The following is an 8,157-nucleotide window of genomic DNA, read 5'->3' on the forward strand; positions in this document are numbered from 1 at the left end:
AGGGAGTACCAGGTAATATCATGGTAATATACAGGGAGTACCAGGTAATAACATGGTTATATACAGGAAGTACCAGGTAATAACATGGTAATATACAGGGAGTACCAGGTAATAACATGGTTATATACAGGGAGTACCAGGTAATAACATGGATATATACAGGGAGTACCAGGTAATAACATGGATATACAGGAAGTACCAGGTAATAACATGACTAGATACAGGGAGTACCAGGTAATAACATGGATATATACAGGGAGTACCAGGTAATAACATATTTATATACAGGGAGAGTAATAACATGGTTATATACAGGGAGTACCAGGTAATAACATGGCTAGATACAGGGAGTACCAGGTAATAACATGGATATATACAGGAAGTACCAGGTAATAACATGGCTATATACAGGGAGTACCAGGTAATAACATGGCTATATACAGGAAGTACCAGGTAATAACATGGTTATATACAGGGAGTACCAGGTAATAACATGGCTATATACAGGGAGGTAATAACATGGTTATATACAGGGAGTACCAGGTAATAACATGGCTAGATACAGGGAGTACCAGGTAATAACATGGATATATACAGGGAGTACCAGGTAATAACATGGCTATATACAGGGAGTACCAGGTAATAACATGGCTATATACAGGAAGTACCAGGTAATAACATGGTTATATACAGGGAGTACCAGGTAATAACATGGTTATATACAGGGAGTACCAGGTAATAACATGGTTATATACAGGGAGTACCAGGTAATAACATGGTTATATACAGGAAGTACCAGGTAATAACATGGCTATATACAGGAAGTACCAGGTAATAACATGGCTATATACAGGGAGTACCAGGTAATAACATGGTTATATACAGGGAGTACCAGGTAATAACATGGCTATATACAGGGAGGTAATAACATGGCTATATACAGGGAGTACCAGGTAATAACATGGCTATATACAGGAGTACCAGGTAATAACATGGCTATATACAGTAAGTACCAGGTAATAACATGGTTATATACCCAGGAAGTACCAGGTAATAACATGGTTATATACAGGAAGTACCAGAGTAATAACATGGTTATATACAGGAAGTACCAGGTAGTAACATGGTTATACAGGGAGTACCAGGTAATAACATGAATATATACAGGGAGGTAATGACATGGATATATACAGGGGTAGGTAATAACATGGATATATACAGGGAAGTACCAGGTAATAACATGGATATATAGAGGGAGAAGTAATAACATGGCTATATACAGGAAGTACCGGTCATAACATGGTTATATACAGGGAGTACCAGGTAATAACATGGATATATGGGGAGAGGTAATGACATGGCTATACAGGAAGTACCAGGTAATAACATGGCTATATACAGGAAGTACCATGTAATAACATGGCTATATACAGGGAGGGTAGAGACCAGTGTGTGGGTAGAGTCCAGTGTGTGGGGTAGAGTCCAGTGTGTTGGGTAGAGTCCATTGTGTGGGTAGAGTCCAGTGTGTGGGTAGAGTCCAGTGTGTTGGGTAGAGTCCAGTGTGTGGGTAGAGTCCAGTGTGTTGGGTAGAGTCCAGTGTGTTGGGTAGAGTCCTGTGTGTTGGGGTAGAGTCCTGTGTGTGTGGTAGAGTCCAGTGTGTGGGTAGAGTCCAGTGTGTTGGGGTAGAGTCCTGTGTGTGTGGTAGAGTCCTGTGTGTGTGGTAGAGTCCAGTGTGTTGGGTAGAGTCCCGGAGTGCTGTCCAGTGTGTGGTAGAGTCCAGTCAGTGTGGGTAGAGTTCAGTGTGTTGGGGTAGAGTCCTGTGTGGGTAGGAGTCCAGTGTGTGGTAGAGTCCAGTGTGGGTAGAGTCCTGTGTGTGTGGTAGAGTCCAGTGTGTTGGGGTAGAGTCCTGTGTGTGGGGTAGAGTCCAATGTGTAGGTAGAGTCCAGTGTGGGTAGAGTCCAGTGTGGGTAGAGTCCAGTGTGTGTTGGGTAGAGCCCAGTGTGTGGGGTAGAGTCCAGTGTGGGGTAGAGTCCAGTCTAGTGACCTTTTTTGCACTAACTCTTGTACTGATACCCACACACTGGACTCTACCCCATACACTGGACTCTACCCACACACTGGACTCTACCCACACACTGGACTCTACCCCACACACTGGACTCTACCCAACACACTGGACTCTACCCCATACACTGGACTCTACCCACACACTGGACTCTACCCACACACTGGACTCTACCCACACACTGGACTCTACCCCACACACTGGACTCTACCCAACACACTGGACTCTACCCCATACACTGGACTCTACCCACACACTGGACTCTACCCACACACTGGACTCTACCCACACACTGGACTCTACCCACACACTGGACTCTACCTACACATTGACTCTACCCCACACACTAAACTCTACCCACACACTAAACTCTACCCCACACACTGAACTCTAGCCACACACTAAACTCTACCCACACATTGGACTCTACCCCTGTCCTACTCACTGAACTCTACCCGCGTGGACTCTACTGCGGACTCCTACCCTGGTTCCCTACTACACACTGAATTCTACCCAACACACTGGACTCTACCCACACACTACCCACACACTGGACTCTACCCACACACTGGACTCTACCCACACTGGACTCTACCCACACACTGAACTCTACCCACACACTGGACTCTACCACACACTGGACTCTACCCACACACTAAACTCTACCCACACACTGGACTCTACCCCACACTGGACTCTACCCCACACACAGTCTAGTGGGATCAATACACAGTGGAGCCCTCCAGGACTACAGTCTAGTCTAGTGGGATCAATACACAAAAGTGGAGCCCTCCAGGACTACAGTCTAGTGTAGTGGGATCAATACACAGTGGAGCTCTCCAAGACTAAGCAGTCTAGTAGGATCAATACACAGTGGAGCCCTCCAGGACTACAGTCTAGTGATCAATACACAGTGGAGCCCTCCAGGACTACAGTCTAGTCTAGTGGGATCAATACACAGTGGAGCCCTCCCAGGACTACAGTCTAGTCTAGTGGGATCAATACACAGTGGAGCTCTCCAGGACTACAGTCTAGTCTAGTGGGATCAATACACAGTGGAGCCCCCAGGACTACAGTCTAGTGTAGTGGGATCAATACACAGTGGAGCCCTCCAAGACTACAGTCTAGTTTAGTGGGATCATGCAGTGGAGCCTCCAGGACTACAGTCTAGTGCAGTGGATCAATACACAGTGGAGCCCTCCAGGACTACAGTCTAGTGTAGTGGGATCAATACACAGTGGAGCCCCTCCAGGACTACAGTCTAGTGTAGTGGATCAATACACAGTGGAGCTCTCCAAGACTACAGTCTAGTGGGATCAATACACAGTGGAGCCCTCCAAGACTACAGTCTAGTGGGATCAATACACAGTGGAGCCTCCAGGACTACAGTCTAGTGGGATCAATACACAGTGGAGCCCTCCAGGACTACAGTCTAGTGGGATCAATACACAGTGGAGCCCTCCAGGACTACAGTCTAGTGTAGTGGGATCAATACACAGTGGAGCTCTCCAAGACTACAGTCTAGTGGGATCAATACACAGTGGAGCTCTCCAAGACTACAGTCTAGTGGGATCAATACACAGTGGAGCCCTCCAAGACTACAGTCTAGTGGGATCAATACACAGTGGAGCCCTCCAGGACTACAGTCTAGTGGGATCAATACACGGGGGTTAGCCCTCTAGGGAAGACTCCTAACAAATAGGAACATAGGCCCTAATGATCAGTCAGACACGAGGGGAACATCGGACAGAGCTAAATGTGTTTGGGGATCAGTAACCAGAAAGTTGAAAAGCACCCGAGTTAGAGGATGCATGCTCAGTGCTCACACACAGATCAACTTTGTAATCACTGATTTAGAAGGCCTTTGAGTACGACTGGGGAACCCCCATAGTTAGTCATTAGTATAAACCAATTACACAGGTCAGTCACTAGATCAGGGAGGGAGGAGCACCCATAATCAGTAACTAGGGTTTCACCATCACCCTTTACGACCCGTTAGTTAGTTAGTTAGTTAGTTAGTTAGTTAGTTAGTTAGTTAGTTAGTTAGTTAGTTAGTTAGTTCTGAGGGTTGTTGTCATATGTTTTTTCAGTGGCATGAGGACTCTCTGATAAGCAGAGCTGATATTCTCACAGTTTACATTTAAGTCGTTTAGCATACGTACTTATCCAGAGAGACTTACAGGAGCAATTGGGGTTAAGTGCCTTGCTGAAGGGCACATCGGCAGATTTTTCACCTAGTCGGCTCGGGGATTGAAACCAGCAAACTTTTGGTAACTGGCCCAAGGCTGTTAATCTTCGGTAACTGGCCCAAGGCTGTTGATCTTCGGTAACTGGCCCAAGGCTGTTAATCTTCGGTAACTGGCCCAAGGCTGTTGATCTTCGGCAACTGAGATGAGGGAGGATTGTAAAGCTGAAGAGATGAGGGAGGATTGGAAGCTGTAGAGATGAGGGAGGATTGGAAGCTATGGAGATGAGGGAGGATTGTAAAGCTGAAGAGATGAGGGAGGATTATAAAGCTGAAAGAGATGAGGAGGATTGGAAGCTGTAGAGATGAGGGAGGATTGGAAGCTGTAGAGATGAGGAAGATTGGAAGCTGGAAATGAGGGAGGATTTAAAGCTAGAGAGATGAGGGAGGATTTTCTCCCATGTTTTCCTATGCTGCAATATGTCTGTTATTGTTCCATTGAGAGAAGACTTGTCCTACCGACCCAATACAGTGAGGAAGCATGGACAATACTGTGTGCGCTGGCCTCTAAGAGTACCTCGTATGGCTGTCACTTGCCTCTAAGAGTACATCGTATGGCTGTCACTGGCCTCTAAGAGTACATCGTATGGCTGTCACTGGCCACTAAGAGGTCATCGTATGGCTGTCACTGGCCACTAAGAGTACATCGTATGGCTGTCACTGGCTACTAAGAGTACATCGTATGGCTGTCACTGGCCACTAAGAGTACATCGTATGGCTGTCACTTGCCTCTAAGAGTACATCGTATGGCTGTCACTGGCCACTAAGAGTACATCGTATGGCTGTCACTTGCCTCTAAGAGTACATCGTATGGCTGTCACTTGCCTCTAAGAGTACATCGTATGGCTGTCACTGGCCACTAAGAGTACATCGTATGGCTGTCACTGGCCACTAAGAGGTCATCGTATGGCTGTCACTGGCCACTAAGAGTACATCGTATGGCTGTCACTTGCCTCTAAGAGTACATCGTATGGCTGTCAATAGCCACTAAGAGGTCATCGTATGGCTGTCAATAGCCACTAAGAGTACATCGTATGGCTGTCACTAGCACTATCGCAAAGCCCCCCCCTCCTCCCCACTGAGACTGAGACACTCCTAAACTGAGCCGAGACAAACTAACCTACCCCATAGCTAATAGGTTTTACCTCCCCCTCTCAAACACAGGACAAGGACCACCTCTGGCAGGTCACAGGGGCAGCTAGCCTGGACAGATGGGACCCACCATCCACCTACTCCCCAAAAACCTTCCTTTCACATCCCTTGTCCGTCAGCCAGTCTGACGGGACAAACTCCACCACCATCAGAATGGAAATGAGCGTATAATTTGGGCCAGCCCTTTGACGAGAGATCTCAGTCTCCAGAGGGTTAAGAGTTAGGCCAATTAACCCTTATTACAGAAAGAAAGGGCACTTAAATCAGACGGGTAACCCGAGAAGCCTACAGGACCGCAGCAGAGGAATGTCTGAAGGCCTTTAAAGGAGAGGAGACAAAGAGGAAACCTCCTATAGGCTACCCTTAACCTTCAACCTCACAGACAGGAAATTGCAAACTGACAGCCATACGATGTCCTTCTAGTGGCCAGCCTGCTCCCCTGCTCTCCCTCTCTTTCTCCTATTTCTCTCCCTCCCTCTCTCTTTCCTCCTCTCTCTCTCCTATTTCTCTCCCTCCCTCTCTCTTTCACTCTCTCTCTTTCTCCCTATTTCTCTCTCTCCTCTCCCTTTCTCGCTCTCTCTCTCTCTGTTCCTCTCTCACCTCACCTCTCCCTGAGTAGTAGTCATGGAACAGGAAGGACCTCTCCTCTGAGACCAGAGTGCTAATCTCCTCTAGGGTTAATGTGATTACGGTAACAATCACATCAATGACCCGAGGGCCTTTGGGGGATCAGGGATCCAGGATTCCCTTTAAGTCTGCTATCCGACCCGTTCACACGTGAAAACACAGTCCCTGTGACTCCTCTAACCTTAACCTCTTAGCCCCCTAACCCTGTCACACTGAGTAGCCCCTAACTAGACAACACACTGAGCTAACCTCTTTAACCCTGTATACTAGACAACACACTGAGCTAACCTCTTAGCCCTAACCCTGAATACTAGACAACACACTGAGCTAACCTCTTAGCCCTAACCCTGAATACTAGACAACACACTGAGCTAACCTCTTAGCCCTAACCCTGTATACTAGACAACACACTGAGCTAACCTCTTAGCCCTAACCCTGTATACTAGATAACACACTGAGCTAACCTCTTAGCCCTAACCCTGCATACTAGACAACACACTGAGCTAACCTCTTAGCCCTAACCCTGCATACTAGACAACACACTGAGCTAACTTATCCCTAACCCTGCATACTAGATAACACACTGAGCTAACTTAGCCTAACCCTGAATACTAGACAACACACTGAGCTAACCTCTTAGCCCTAACCCTGTATACTAGACACACACTGAGCTAACCTCTTAGCCCTAACCCTGTATACTAGATAACACACTGAGCTAACCTCTTAGCCTAACCCTGCATACTAGACAACACACTGAGCTAACCTCTTAGCCTAACCCTGAATACTAGACAACACACTGAGCTAACCTCTTAGCCCTAACCCTGTATACTAGACAACACACTGAGCTAACCTCTTAGCCCCTAACCCTGTATACTAGATAACACACTGAGCCAACCTCTTAGCCCTAACCCTGCACATACTAGACAACACACTGAGCTAACCTCTTAGCCCTAACCCTGCATACTAGACAACACACTGAGCTAACTTAGCCCTAACCCTGCATACTAGATAACACACTGAGCTAACTTAGCCCTAACCCTGTATACTAGATAACACACTGAGCTAACCTCTTAGCCCTAACCCTGCATACTAGATAACACACTGAGCTAACCTCTTAGCCCTAACCCTGTATACTAGATAACACACTGAGCTAACTTAGCCTAACCCTGCATACTAGACAACACACTGAGCTAACTTAGCCCTATCCCTGCATACTAGACAACACACTGAGCTAACTTAGCCCTAACCCTGCATACTCGACAACACACTGAGCTAACTTAGCCCTAACCCTGCATACTAGACAACACACTGAGCTAACTTAGCCCTAACCCTGTATACTAGACAACACACTGAGCTAACTTAGCCCTAACCCTGTATACTAGACAACACACTGAGCTAACCTCTTAGCCCTAACCCTGTATACTAGACAACACACTGAGCTAACCTCTTAGCCCTAACCCTGCATACTAGACAACACACTGAGCTAACTTAGCCCTAACCCTGCATACTAGACAACACACTGAGCTAACCTCTTAGCCCTAACCCTGTATACTAGACAACACACTGAGCTAACCTCTTAGCCCTAACCCTGCATACTAGACAACACACTGAGCTAACTTAGCCCTAACCCTGTATACTAGACAACACACTGAGCTAACTTAGCCCTAACCCTGCATACTAGACAACACACTGAGCTAACTTAGCCCTAACCCTGCATACTAGACAACACACTGAGCTAACCTCTTAGCCCTAACCTGAATACTAGACAACACACTGAGCTAACCTCTTAGCCCCTAACCCTGTATACTAGACAACACACTGAGCTAACTTAGCCCTAACCCTGCATACTAGATAACACACTGAGCCTCTTAGCCCTAACCCTGCATACTAGACAACACACTGAGCTAACTTAGCCCTAACCCTGCATACTAGACAACACTGAGCTAACCTCTTAGCCCTAACCCTGCATACTAGACAACACACTGAGCTAACTTAGCCCTAACCCTGTATACTAGACAACACACTGAGCTAACTTAGCCTAACCCTGTATACTAGACAACACACTGAG

General features: G+C 46.8%; 1 protein-coding gene across 1 annotated transcript in view; it reads left to right on the forward strand.

Annotated features, from left to right (window-relative positions):
• The window catches only part of LOC124048043 (striatin-like), a 153,969-nt gene that overhangs the window by 129,139 nt on the left and 16,673 nt on the right, over positions 1-8,157 (forward strand). The window lies entirely within an intron of this gene.

This window comes from Oncorhynchus gorbuscha, linkage group LG11, assembly GCF_021184085.1.
Source record: "Oncorhynchus gorbuscha isolate QuinsamMale2020 ecotype Even-year linkage group LG11, OgorEven_v1.0, whole genome shotgun sequence".
NCBI lineage: Eukaryota > Metazoa > Chordata > Actinopteri > Salmoniformes > Salmonidae > Oncorhynchus > Oncorhynchus gorbuscha.